The following is a 14667-nucleotide window of genomic DNA, read 5'->3' as shown; positions in this document are numbered from 1 at the left end:
TAAAACATAGGAGAGTGAAAAGAAATATAGGAAAGTAAGTGAGAAGCACAGAGAGAAAGATTTATATGAGGCAGATAAACCTTGGGTTCTAGCTATTTCCTTTTTAATTGCAGACGAAGAATATAGTTAAGGAAATAGAAGCACACACAGAAAAGAAATAGACGAGAAGCTGAGTTCTGAAATTGGCATGTAAGGAAATAAGGCAATAGGGGTTAAGAGATAAGAGAGGTTAAGGACTAAAAGTTTATGATAACAATAACTCTTGTCTACAGGTTATCTCTTCAGCAAAAGAAGTCTGCTGGACGGACTCCTGAAGGAAGCCGCAGAACAGTCTCTTCTCTCTTTTGTTATTTTATCCACTTTCCCCCTTCCCCCTAGATAGCCACTCTAGAGACTTGTCACACTAAGCTCTGGATTGCTGTCGGGGTGGATTTGGGAACTAGCATCTCTGTTCCTGTGTAAGTTGAGTACCGTAATTAGAGTCTGGCGTGAGCTTTTGTTTATTCAAAAGCTGTATGACGACCGTACGCTTGTCGGGCATGTGTGAGAGTTACACAAGGCACTTTATCTTTACGTTATGTGCAGCGGTGAATTTTCCAACTTGAATGAGCACAATTCAGTACGTTTCCATTAAATGTGGGCCCAGTGGTTTGTACAGGTGATGTTGTAAAGTGTGAGTAGGAGGGGAGACCTACGACAAGTCATGGGAATCATGTGGTTAGAAAAACTCGGCCACAGGCTTCGGGCTGGACAAGGAATATTGAGTGCAGGACCATCTGAAATGCAAGTGAAAAGCCGATGAATAAATGTAAGAACAGATCTTACCTTGATGGTTGAAAGTTTGGAGAGCAGCAAAGGTTTAGGAAATGGGGACCGAGCCTTTTGACTGAAGAGATGCTGTGTTTTAGGTGCTAGGCGCGGTTCGGGAGTGGAAGGGTGCAGATGAACTTGTCTTTGCGGCATCACTAGTGCTCTCGCTACACCGACACACCTCAGCTTTCAACCAATAAGATGCCAAAAGGAGGGAAGGTATGATCTGATAAAACGCTAGTGTACTCTGTCAACAAGCACTAAAGTTAAAGATGGGACAACTAAACAAAATACTATATAGCCCACCTCAGCCTCCTGGTCCAGCTGGGGAGCTCCCATTCCAGGGGATCAAACTGAGGAACTAATAGCTAAAAGATTTGAAAAAAGTGAAACCATGAAATAAATAAAATCAATGAACCGCTGCTATGAAGCATATTGTGGGAACAAGGAATGAAGTCAGGCACCTCTGTGAAGAGTAATATTTGATGTATGGCACAACATTCTGATGTGTTGTCTGTAGTCTTGTGCCTTCCTGATCCATTTCTTATTTTAGGAGCTGTTCTTGCGTTAACACAATCTTGACCATATGCATTGGCCTGAATCGGCACCTATAGTTTGTTGGTGCCCCATGCGTGGTTTTTATTTTCTAAGTTACTCTGCGAACACTGGATACGATGTGACATCTTAAACAGAGCCTTTAGTTAAATATCTGTGCATGATTGGGGGCATGGCCTAGCGATCCATAATGGTGGACGCGTGTTAGGCGAGCTCCGCTCAGTCCTATAAAATATCCTACATTTATCCTGCCTCATTGGCCGCCTCACCCCTGAAATGACTCCCACTATAGTAGCAGAGATGGGTGGCGGTGATTGCGGCGAATAGGAGTGTCGACAGGAGCTCCGGCGGCGGTGGCCCACGGGCTGAGCAGCCTAGTGAGCGGTATCAAGGCGGAGCTTCCAGGGTGGCTGCCATAGGCGAACACGGTGGACGCGGCACCGATGAGGGAGCCACAAGTGTGAGAGCTGGTTGGGGCCCACAATCGCCTCTGGGGGCCTGACCAGAGAATCGGCAACAGCAGAGATGGCATATGTGAGGCCGGAAGGATTCAGGCAATGGCTCGGTGGGTGTCCTCCTTTCCCCCCCCAATCGATTGCCTCAACCCGGCGGCCAGATCGGGCCGCGTGGGTGGGTCGACAGTGACATGCAGAGGGATCGGACTGGGTCGCTGGGGGCTGTGCTGACCACTGTGTGGCCTAGAGGGGGAGAGGACCCCAAGTCAGAGAGACCTGACGTACATCTGTGATCATACCAGCCGGCCTGCACTGGATATAGGGCCACGGGGACGACGCTGCAATAATAGCAGTTGGGGTCCATAAGAAGTAGTGTCTTGCCTGGTGGAAGCGGCTCATAGACGGTGCATGCTGGACCGGAGCACCACCCTTATAGTTTGGGAGCGGTGAGCAGGCAGCGAGCAGGACACCCACTAGGATGGAAGGAGGTACGACTGCCTGCAGCAGCGGCCAGGTTAGATCCCGGTCCGGCTTGTGGGCTGGAGGCCTCAGCCCGGGGCCCGCTACCCTAGGAACCCGCACGCAGAGATGGACACAAGAGTAAAAGAAGGGAAGATCCCCACACCGCAGGATAAACTAGAGCGGTTGTGCTGAGGGCCCGACTCGGGCGTGCTAGTAGTGTCATATTGAGGGGTCTAGTGTCAAGTGTACATCATGACGAAGGACGCTGGGAGGGTCCTCCAAGCAGAGTACCCTGTATCGCTACACCAGAGCGGGAGCCCTGCCACCAGAACAAGGGGCGCAGCGAGAAGCATGCCAGATAACGTTGCACTAATGGCGGCTATAACGCAGTCTAGAATCGCCTTGGATGCGAAAATTGGAGTTGTGTGCTCAGACGTTATGCTTATTAGACAAGATCTCCGGAACGCGTTGGAGCGTATCACTGAGACTGAGACCAGGATATCGGAGGTGGAAGATTCGGTCACTACTATAAAGAAAAAAGTGGAATCCTGGGAAACCATAACCAGAGGTCTTGCATCTTGTGTGGAAGATGCGGAGGGCAGAGTGTGAAGGGGGGATATGGAACGGTTCGTGACCCAGTGGCTCACAGACTGACTCCCCCTGGAATCGTTGTCCCACTGTTTAATCATAGAGAGGGCTCATATGGCCTTGATGCAGAAGCCGCCCCCAGGTGCCAGACCGCGGAAAGTCATCGCAAAGATCTTAAATTATCACGAAAGGGACACTATCTTAAAGCAAGCCAGACCCAAGGAACCCTTGACCTATGCCTCCAATTGTATCCTTATATTTCCAGAATATACGCGACTAGTCCAGCAGCAGCGACAATCATTCATGGCAGCAAGAGCCCGCCTCCAAGAACTGAAACTTCGGTATGCTTTGCTACACCCAGCCAGGCTAAGGGTGGTGTACCAGTCACGTACGCTATTCTTTAAGATGCCAGAAGACATTTTCAGCTGGACGGACGAGATGATGAAGACTTGCCCCATACGTCGTCCAGGATGGAATCTGACTCGTCATCTAGTGACCCCTTCCAAAGATCACCAAAGCCCAAACCTAAAGGAAACAAATGGTCAAGATCCAGACGGCGATCCAAGTCCCGTAGTGACAGGTCCACATCGATGCCTCATCAAGGGACCTCGGCCTCCTAGCCGATACAAAAGACGGGGGTAGCTGGAGACACATGCTCAGGCTAATTAGGCAAGAGGGGGGCTAGTACCTTAGTGAGACTCTCTATAGTTGAGGGGAACACCTGTTGATTATGGGCTGGTTATTGGGGAACCAGTGGTGGGTCAGGCAGGGGGCTCCTGTTGGGGTCCGCAAGCCATCCTCACTGTGACAGGTACTTCAGCAGTTTTGAGGTATTGGGGGAAAGGGGGAAGTTGGGGAACACGTTGTCTATTTGGGCTGAGTCACTGCCCTGCATGGCCACTGCTTACACGTTGTATGATAAACGTCCCACATGCCAGAGTTCCCGGATCTACCAATGGCGGTCCCCATAGATAAAGTGCGGGCTCCTGTGGGCGATCTTCGAATAGTGAATTGGAACATCAGAGGGGCGTTAGACAAAGTAAAAAGAGGGGCTATACTTCAGCAAGCCAACCGTTATCATGCGGACATCCTGATGCTCCAGGAGACTCATCTAATGGGAACTAAAGCGTTGTGTCTTCTTAGATATGGCTATACTCGGGTGTTCCATTTCGGTTTCACCAGGAGGTCTCGGGGGTCGCGATCCTGATTCATCGTAGGATCCCATACGCACGTTAAGACTTGGACAGACACTCAGGGGAGATACATCTTCATTACGGACTCCTTATACGAGGAACGGGAACGGGTGTTGCTGGTTTGCGTGTATGTCCCCCGCCGCTGTCGTGGGCCCTAGTTGAGTGCCTCACGACCCTGTGTTCCGACATACTGGAAGGGTTAGCGTTAGTAGGGGGGGGGGATTGGAATGATGTAATGGACCTGGCTAGAGATAGATGGAGAGCTGGAGGCTACTCTAATGCTCACCAAGTTACCAAACTGAGCTCCCTGGTGGTGGGGCTGGGCTGGACGGATCCTTGGAGGCGGCTACATGGGGAAGAACAGGGGTACATTCATCTCTCGGCGACACTCGACTCATACTCCCGCCTGGATTATATATTCGTGCCTACTGACGCCGCCAGTAGAGCAAGGTCTGCTGAGATTCTCCCAAGGGGTCTGTCGGATCATTCCCCGGTGGTCCTTATGTGACAGGAAGGCCCCGTGAGACAGGCCATTTGTTGGCGTCTCTCCCCATCTGCAAGATGAGACATATCGGAACCATATGGAAAAGGCAATTGAGCAATACTTAGACGTTAATGTGGGATCGGTAGAGGAGGCAGAAATCCTGTGGAAGGCTATGAAGCCCACCCAAGGGGTGTCGACATTTCTTATTGCACTGCAGCGCGTAAACTCCATAGGGAATCAATCCTGAGGTCAGAGGCCCAAATGATAGAACTCGAGCAGCGTAGTACGGGGGATGGAGGGGGTCTGGTGCGCCACCAGCTGTTGTTTGCGCAGCAGACTCATTCTAGTATCCTGATTGATGAGGCCCGATTGGCATGGCTGGCATCCCGTAGCAGAATTTATCAATGGGCGACAAGTCCAGCAAACTTCTGCATAGACTGTGTCAAGGGGCCCTGCACCTCCAGGCTGTTCCCAGTATACTGGGCCTGGATGGGAGAGTTCTAAGTAACCCCTCCTTGATAGCAGGGAGCTTCGCAAGCTATTTCGCAGAGCTCTACACCCCTAAGGAACTCCTGCAGGAAGACACGGTACAACGTTTTATAGATGCTCTACCACCTTGAGCCCTTTCAGATGAGGCAAGGGCGGACCTTGACGTCCCACTCACCATGGAGTAGCTTTGCGTGGCACTGGAGGATTTGAACTCTGGTAAGGCGCCGGGTCCTAATGGATTCCCGTGCAAATTTTTAAAGAAATATTTCCTCAAATCAAGACCCAATTTTCTCAGGGTAGTGGACGAGGCGACAAAGCGGGGTCGCTTTCCACGGGAGTGGAGACACACTGAGGTGGTTGTTTTTCATAATCCCGGCAGGCCTCCGTTACAACGCGCATCATAAAGCCCCATTTCGCTTTTGAACGCTGAGGCCAAAACCTTGGCCACAGTGCTGGCCAATTGACTCCAATCACATATAACAAACCTGATCCATCCCGATCAAGCGGGCTTTACACCTTAGAGAGCTATGCACCATAATATCCGACGGGCCCACATCGCTATAGCCTCCTTGCAGGGAGTTGGGTAACGGGCCGTCCTGTTATTGGCAGATATGGAGAGCGCGTTCGATTCCCTCAGCTGGATATACCTGTTCGCGCTACTAAACCACCTCAATATCGGGCCACTATTTTTGTCATACTTAAAATTGCTGTATACAGACCTTACGGCATCAGTGCGAGTTGCAGGGTCCACCTCCTGCACATTTTCAATTGGAAGGGGCACGCGCCAGGGGTGCCCCTTGTCGCCGTATTTATTTGCCTTAGCAATGGAGCCCTTGGCGGCATGGGTGCGGAAGGATGCACAGGTAAAAGACTTTGAGTGGGCTCATAAACTCTCAGACCGCATCGCACTATATGCAGATGATGTTTTATTCTTTTTAACGGACATCAGCAGGACGGGGCCTAGACTGATCCGTATAATGCAAATCTTTGGGGAATCCTCGGGCTTATTTATGAATCCCTGTAGGTCTACCCTATGAGTACTGGGGAGGAGGGCTGGATTGGTGTCCTGGGCATCGGCGGTACAGGTAACAACGGAGGGGGTAAGGTACTGGGAGTCTTCCTTTCGCATACACCGCACATGAAATGGGACAGAAATATTGCTCTGACATTGGGCGCGGGTGCGAGAGGAGATGAAAACTTGGTCACACATGCCCCTCTCCATTCATGACAGGTGCGCTATCTTTAAAATAGTATCGCTGCCACGCTTGCTCTACCAGTTGCAGAATCATCTATTCCCGATTCCTCATACTTGGTTTCGCCAGGTCAATGCGGCTTTGGGCCAGTTTCTAGGGGCGGGGGGGTCCCCAGGGTTGCGCTGCGGACTTGCTTCCAGTCCACGTCTTGCTGGGGGTTGGCTACATCGGACATCCAATCGTGCTATATGGCATCCCATTTGCTGGTACTGAATGAATGGTGGTATGGGAATAGGCGGGACCCCGCATATGCAGTGGAGCGATGGCACATGGGAGAGACTACCCTCCATACCATCTTATATTCAGCATCTCTGTGCAATTCTCTACCGCCAGCCATGCGGGTGGTATTCCAGCTCTGGAAGCAGTCACTCCTCAGGATGGGGTGGTGGGGCAAACTAACGGGGGAAATGCCACTATGGCGTAGTGGTCGACTGCCACAATTGGCCGCGCTCCCTGGGTTTCGTGGGTGGGATAACATGGGGATCTCTACATTAGGAGATGTGATGCGAGGCGATGTCCTGAAATCCTTCCAGGATTTACTGCGAGAATACCAGATGCCTAAATCCCAATTTTATAAGTATCTCAAATTTTGGCATGCTATCTCTCTTAGCATTTCAGAGATAGAGGTTCTCCCCAAATGTAATCCTATTGAAGCTAAGGTGTTTATGGGTGATCTACACAGCCATAAAATTGCAAAAATCTACCAATCACTGGTGACAAACTTACAGAAGCATGGGTGAGTGATCTTGGCCAAATAGATGGATGTTTAGACGGAGGCGCTTGCCTCCCCTCGGTGGGCAGCGATAGCAACTCGGCTATGCTTTATCCAATTTAAATACCTGCACCGGGCTTACTATACTTGGCAACGGCCGTGGAGAGCGGGCCTGGTGTCATCCCCGATATGCTTGCAGTGTAGCCGGGAGGAGAGGTCCCTCATTCATACGATTTGGCTCTGTACAGCGCTCACAAGGTTTTGGCGGGGCGTCCTGACTTGCCTGGCAGAGGTGTTGGGGTGGGAGCTCCCCATATCTCCAAGATTGGTAATTCTAAACATCATGGAGGGTATTGGGGCAATATTTATAAAAGCCACTTGTTACTGCTGGGGCTTACTCTAGCTAAAAGAGATATTGCAAGATTGTGGAAGGCATCAGCCCCACCTTCTGTATCGGCATGTAAGAACGGGCTAGATTTCTGTATGGGCTTGGAGGTACCAATATTTAAGGCAAGGGGATGACCGCAAAAGCACCCCAATATTTGGAAACAATGGGCGGAATACCGGGGTCTGTACTTGGAGACGGTGCCCCCTACGGATGCGTCTCTCCTTCACTGCCATGGGGGGCCATCGGGTGAGGAAGCGATCATGTAGCTATGGGATTCATTTGTTGGGGTGGGCGTTATGGTGGCAAAAGAGACACAGCCGTGGAACAGTGCAAAGGGAAGGGACTCAATATGTTCATGTTGTTTTGTTCTGTGTATTCTCTATCTCGATACTATGTAATCTAAATGTCAATGACAATGCTTTGCAGTATATGATATGGCGGATGCCCTTTGTATTAGGGGGCTCTGCCCTATGTTTGACTATTGACACAATAAAATTTGTTTATAAAAAAAAAAATCTGTGTATGATGAAATAACGCTTGATAAGTTTCAATGATAGTAAAGGGGAGATGTCTTTTATAGCCAGGTAAATATTGTGTATTCATATTCCATTACGTTTCCATTTAATAATTTTAAATCTTTTTACTTTCCAACAGAAAAAAACCTTGAATGCACAAAATGTTTATGAATGATGAAGATTATACTGTAAAATTGCAAAATACCATAATAAATAATGGGCTCCAGTATTCAAGAAAACATCGGCGCAGTCAGAGACGGAGGATCCTGAACATAAACTGACAAATCCTGGAAGAAACAGTCAAGGGCGATTCAGCGAATGCAAGAGTCTGAGATACGCACCTTCATGCCACAAGACTAACAAATGGCATCTAGAAAATGAAGGCAATAACAAACCACCTCCTGTATAAACTGATGTCCAACACAAGCTTTGATCATGGGATCGGTATGGTGCTGTAACAGCAGTGCTCCAGTTACAGCAGTGCTCTGCTTCCTAAAATGATAACTGACCACCATTAAGTGTTCTAGGTGTATTGTAAACTCCTTTCGGCCAAACCACAGGAACCAGAGAAAAGACAGCTGAAAGGTAAAGGAAAGGGCAGTTCTTCTGTCTAAAATAGAGAGTCACTGCCCAAATTTGCACTGACCAGAAGGAGGCTAAATCTTCACCCGCAAGCATGCAAAATAATTATCCAAACTAAAGACAAAATCATGCATGTAGAATCCTCGCACATATTTTGAGTGTGGCAAGCGTTTAGTGACCATTGTACTTTATTCTTAAACTGTAAATTCAATGCATGAAATAACACACATACAGGGAATGTGAGAATAACAGCCATGTTGGCCCATCAGGAAACACAGTCATGGGATGTAGAAAAATATATACCCGACCCAGAGATATTTACCAATAGAGAAGTATCAGACACATGCAGTGAGAGCTTTAGTTTGTCATCATTACTAAAGAGCACTCAGCAAAGAAACACAGGAGAAAAACCGTTCAAGTGCAGTGAATGTGTGAAGAGCTTTAGCCAATTATCAAACCTACAAACACATCAGCGAACACACACACAGGAAAAACCATTTGAGTGCAGTGAATGTGTGAAGAGCTTCAGTCAGTTATCACACCTCCAAATACATCAGCGAACCCACACAGGGGAAAGACCCTTCAAATGTAAAGAATGTGAAAAGAGCTTTAGTCAGTTATCAAACCTACAAAGACACCAGCGAACACATACAGGTGAAAAACCATACCATTGCAGTGAATGTGGAAGTAGTTTTAGTCTTTCTTCAGTATTAATGAATCATCAGCGAACACACACAGGGGAAAAACCTTTCAAATGCACTGAATGTGTGAAGAGCTTTAATCAATTAACAGATCTCCAAAGACATCTGCGTACACACACAGGGGAAAAACCATGCCATTGTAATTATTGTGGAAGTCGTTTTAGGGATTCCTCAACATTAATGAATCATCAGCGAACACACACAGGGGAAAAACCTTTTGAATGCACTGAATGTGTAAAGAGTTTTAGGCAGTTACCAGCTCTCCGAAGGCATCAGCGAACACACACAGGGGAAAAGCCATACCATTGCGGTGAATGTGTGAAGAGTTTTTGTCAATCATCAGAGCTCCAAAGACATCAGCGAACACACACACAGGGGAAAAACCATATCATTGCAGTGAATGTGTGAAGAGCTTTAGTTGGTTATCACAGCTACAAAAACATCTATGAACTCACAAAGGGGAAACACCATAGCATTTCAGTGAATTTAGAAGTAGTTTTATTGACTCTCCAGCATTAAGGAATCATGGGCAAATGCACTGCTGAGGCCGGGGCAGTTTCTTAATGTGGGCGTGTTGGCCACCTGCCCCCAGGCACAATTTTAAATGTTTTTATTTGCTTCAACAGTGCACAGTATAGTGTGGGCAAAGTTTGTTGTTCTGCACTAGTCGTGGAAGGTGAGGGCAGCGGAGTCCGATGTGGGTGGGGGTGTGGCTTTAATAGTTGCGTGACATGCACAGCTGAGGCCTCTTGGGGGGAAGGCCACATGTTGGGTTGGACGGGTGCCTTCCTCTGACATGCGCTCTTGAACCCTCTCCTATCTTGATAGGAGCACAGAGAGGATTGCACCCACAGCCCACAATTGTCTAAAGGAGTGTTGCAAGCCCCTGACCCAGCAAATCCTTGTACTACTGTCATCAGCAACATGGCAGTGCAGCGCGAGGATTGGCTTAGGAGGTGGGGGCAGGACTGGAAGATCTTTGTCGGTGAGCATTGAACCGTGCTTGTGAGCGTCCAGTGTTCTCAGTTCCGCGTTTCTGTGGGGCACTGTTCTGTTTATGTATAAATAGCCTGTCCAATGCTTGGGAGACATTTCTTTTGATATGCTCCCTTAAATAAATGTTCACTTTGAGGAGTCGTTTTCTGCCCACAGAGCACCATTGACACAGCGTGCGCAGGGCTTCCTGCTTAAAGAATTAAACAAATGTATTGTGGGTGATAAAGCTGTGAGGGAGCCACCAAGTGAAGTTGTTGGAGGTCAGGCGCTTGGGTGCATGCAAAATCGGCCTGGATAACTTCACTGCCACTAAGTTACAGCACTTACAGCTCGTGCTGTAAAATTTGAATAGGGATGCATTGCGCCTAATGGGTGAGGCGATAATGGAAGGGAACTATGTACTGGTAGGGAATTACAAGCATTTGCCATTTTCTGTTGACAAAAAAAAGCCAATTGAAATATTTCACAAGTGAAACTAAACACCTTAAAGTGTTCGCAAACATTGGCCGTGGACCCATTTCCCTCCTTGCACCCGTGACACACTGGCTGCGCCTCTGCATGTGTGGTGCTCTGAGGCAAATTACGCCATATTAGGCTCCTGCTGCTAATTTTGTACAATAAGGTAGTGACCAGTTTTATCTTAGATCGCGTATTCGAGTAATAAATGCTGTGAATGTGCTGAAATTAGTGCATCGTTATGAGAGTGCAGTATAATACCCAGTTACTTGTTACATTTAGCTGTGTTAACATAGTTCTCCTTTAATTTTGTTTATATCCTTGGCTGTTTACCATTCCGATCTTCTAACTGGGGTTGTAAATGTGTGAAAACTTAAAGATGCCATTTTCTTCCCATTTGTAATTGTTGGACATATGTGAATTTGTTTAATGTGAAAAATATCCTTTTTAAAATGTGACTGTGCGCCATAAAGTTACGTGAATAATTTACCTAGACCACCTTCCAGCAAGCAGTTCTACCGCTCCTATTTGTTGCTTTTACCCCTTCCAGTGCTTAATTTGTAAAAAATGAAAATAAAATAAGTGTCCGGGTTCTCGTTAGGAGGACACTGCAGCTTGCACCCCACATTGCCCCTGCCAGCACTACCAATGATAGTAACAACACAACTACTAACCATCACACTCCTACAAGTGTGCCAATAAAGACTTTTCCAGCACCCTAAAGCTACAATAATGGCTTGTGTGGCAGGTAATAGTAATTTTCGATGAATTTTACGCCTCACCATTTTTAAATGGCACCAGCCACCCCTGGCTGAGGCTCAGAGAAAATCTGAGCTGCGTACATCCAGAGCTGCCTGCACACCACCAACAGTGTATTCACATGCCTGCCCGAAGTGTGATAGGACGTTCAATGCCAGAATCGGATTACTCGGGCATCTTTGGACGCACAGATCTCTGTCATCCAATCTATGAGATGTCAAGGCTTCATCAACAACAATGGACAAACATCAGTCCGTTGGTGCTCAGCCACAAGTCCTGCATTTTGTTCAGTTTGTTTTGTACTGTTCTGTGAGAGTTGATGAAGGCAGCCTGCTTTCCCGCTGAGGATGAACCGTTATGAGGGGCACAAAGCAGTCGGTGCTTTTCAGCAAGTAAGGCCTGGATTTCCACATCACTTTCATCAAATCAATCTTGATGCCTACGTATGAAGGGCCCTAATACCTTCGATGCAGCTGTGTGGACAGTGCTGCTGAATCGCAGTAAGTGTTTCTCCCTGTCATCCGCAAGACTAAAACCAACAAGCTGATTCTCTAGGTCTTTATCAGTGATGCTTCTGTTCTTCAGCTTCAACACATTGATCCTTTTGATGGCCTTACACTCTTGTGGTCATCTCTTTGGCATGATACGGAGCTTCATTTTGGATACTATGAGCCTGTGATCCGTCCAATAGTCCGTGCCGCATATAGCCTTTGTCACCTTGACATCCCGTCTGTCCCTTCGCCTGATGATGACATTGTCAATCTGATGCCAGTGCTTGGAGTAGGGATGCATCCACAAAGTCCTGTTGCTGGGAGGGAGATGAAAGATTGTGTTGGTGTTCAGAAGGTCATGTGCTGCACAGGTTTTCAGGAGTTGCAGGCCAGGCCTCGAGCCACCCTTCTGTCATGAAGTCACCGTACCATTAGTATAAATCTGTCAGGATAGCCAAATGTTAACATGACAGTGTCAAACGCTTTTGTGAGGTCCACTAAAGTTCTGTATGGTTCACAATTCTGCTCTTGACAATTTTCCTGTAGTAGACACACGGTGAAGATCATGTCAGAGGTTCAACGATCCTTGCAGAAGCTGCACTGCATTTCTGGCTGTAAGCCCTCCTCTAGGCGAGTGATCGGATGGTTTAGCAGAACTTTTTCCTCTGTCCAGAGCAGTGAGATTCCATGGTGTATGATGGTGCATCTCTCAGTTCCTGTGGAGTGAATCTTGCTTCCAGTAGGACTGAAACAGTTCAGTGAGTTTCCTTAGCAGCACAAGACCACTGACTTTGTAAACTTGTGCTAGTATGACATTTGACCCTGAGGCTTTGCCGCTTGACAGCTGATTAATGGCTTTCTTCACATTGTCTATTACTGGTCTATTTCTGGTGGAGCATCCATGGAGTTATTGACAGCAACCTGGGGCCTCCTGTTGATTGCCTCATCATTGATGACTGAGGAGTGATTCAGAACTGCTTCAAAATGTTCAGCCCATCTCTAGAGGCCGGAAGTACAGAACTGACAGGGAAACTCTTCAATTTGAGGCGACTGCGTGCCGTCACCAAGGTGAAGTAAACTGTGATGCAGGACTTTCCCTTTGCAAATGATTGTGCTCTGAATGCTAGTACAGAGGCAGAAATACAAGCCAGTATAGACAAGTTTTAATCTGCGTGCAGCAACTTCAGTCTTGCCATCAACATCAAGAAGACTGAGGTCATGTACCAGCCAGCTGCCTACGCTCCGTACACAGAACCATCCGTCGCTAATTGAACTGAGACTGCAGGCAGTGGACCACTCCACATATCTGGGCAGTAACCCTTTCCCCAACAGTGTCAATCAATGCTGAAGTAAACTGCAGAATTGTAAAAGCCAACTGTGACTTCAATAGATTGTGCTCCAATGTTTTGGAATGTTGAGGGACCTGGCTACCACAAAAATTGAAGGTATACAGAGCAGTGGAGCTTCCAACTCTGCTGTACGCCTTCCATAAGGCTGTCTACCAAAGTCATGCACAACAGCTCAATCACTTCCACATGTCCTGTCTGCACAAGCATCTGAGAATCAGATGGCAGGACAAGGTGCCTTATACTGAAGTCATTTTCAGAGCCATTCTGCCGCCAGTTCATACACTGCTGATGAAAGCCCAGACCAGATGGGCTGGGCATGTTGTCAGAATGTCAGACAAGCACACCCCCAAACAGCTCTTCTATGGAGAATTCACTCAGGGAAAGTACTTCCACGGGGAACAAAAGGTGTGGTTTAAGGACACGCTGAAGGCCTCCCTGAAGTCTCTCAAGATCAACACCGCCACCTGTGAAACTCTCGAATTGAACCATCTGTCATAGTGCAGTCTCATTCACAAAACCTGCCAAATCTCCCAGGCGAGACGCACTGCTGAGGCTCAAAGAAAGTGCGAGCTGCGCAAGTCCAAAACTGCCCGAACATCACCAACAGTGTGATCACATGTCTGATCGACATTTGACAAGACCTTCCATTCCCGAATCAGACTACTCAGTCATTTTCAAACACGTAGAGCCCTGTCAAACAATCAATGAAATGTCGACATCTTCAGCGCCAACGGTGGACAAACATCAGTTTTAGGTACTCTTCATCATTGAGGAATTTTCAGCGAACACACATAGAGGAAAAAACATACCATTGCAGTGAATGTGTGAAGAGCTTTAGTCAGTTAAAACAGTTCGAAAGACATTAGCAAACACCATAAGCAAAAACTCACATTTACCATGAACTTAAAGATTAAGCGAATCTGGCAAGAGCTTAAATACCTTCTCTGTTTTCATGCCCCTGCCCCCTCATGCCTGTTCTTCATGGTCAGCTTGATGACCGTGTCCCTTCCTCTTCCCCTTCCCCCTCACCTGCACTCTGTTCTCCGTGAGTGTGCCCCCGCCTCCTCCCATCCGGTCTCTGTGGTCCATGGGTTTGCCACTGCCACATCTGCTTGCCCTGTCTGGCGCTGCCCTCCATTGTCCGTGTACTTACCCTGCTGTTCCCTTCTCCTCTCCTCTGTCTATTGTGCTCCCATCTCCCCTTATGCCTGCCCCGTCTGGTCATCTTGCTGTACTGCTTTCTCTCTACCTCCCCCCTCCTCCCTTTCTTTTGCTCTCTCTCCACCATTTCTCGCTCCGCTTCTCACCTCCCTCTCTACGATTGCCTCCTCCCTCCCTCTCTTACTATCTCTTTCCACCATCTCTCTCCCCTTCTCTTTTCCATACCATTGCAGTGAATGCATGAAGAGCTTTAATCAGTTCCCACACC

General features: G+C 47.8%; 1 pseudogene across 1 annotated transcript in view; it reads left to right on the top strand.

The window, feature by feature from the left end:
• LOC146847630 (uncharacterized) overlaps positions 1-11357 on the top strand; it is a 79381-nt pseudogene extending 68024 nt beyond the window's left edge. Inside the window, exon 3 of the transcript XR_014981136.1 lies at positions 8044-11357. The product of XR_014981136.1 is annotated as an uncharacterized LOC146847630 (transcript). The remainder of the gene's footprint in view (positions 1-8043) is intronic.
• Positions 11358-14667: the final 3310 nt, after the last annotated feature.

This window comes from Triturus cristatus, chromosome 4_1 (genome assembly GCF_964204655.1).
Source record: "Triturus cristatus chromosome 4_1, aTriCri1.1, whole genome shotgun sequence".
Classification (NCBI taxonomy): Eukaryota; Metazoa; Chordata; class Amphibia; order Caudata; family Salamandridae; genus Triturus; species Triturus cristatus.
Note: the sequence above shows the minus strand (reverse complement) of the source record. Positions and strands in the feature narration are given on the sequence as shown.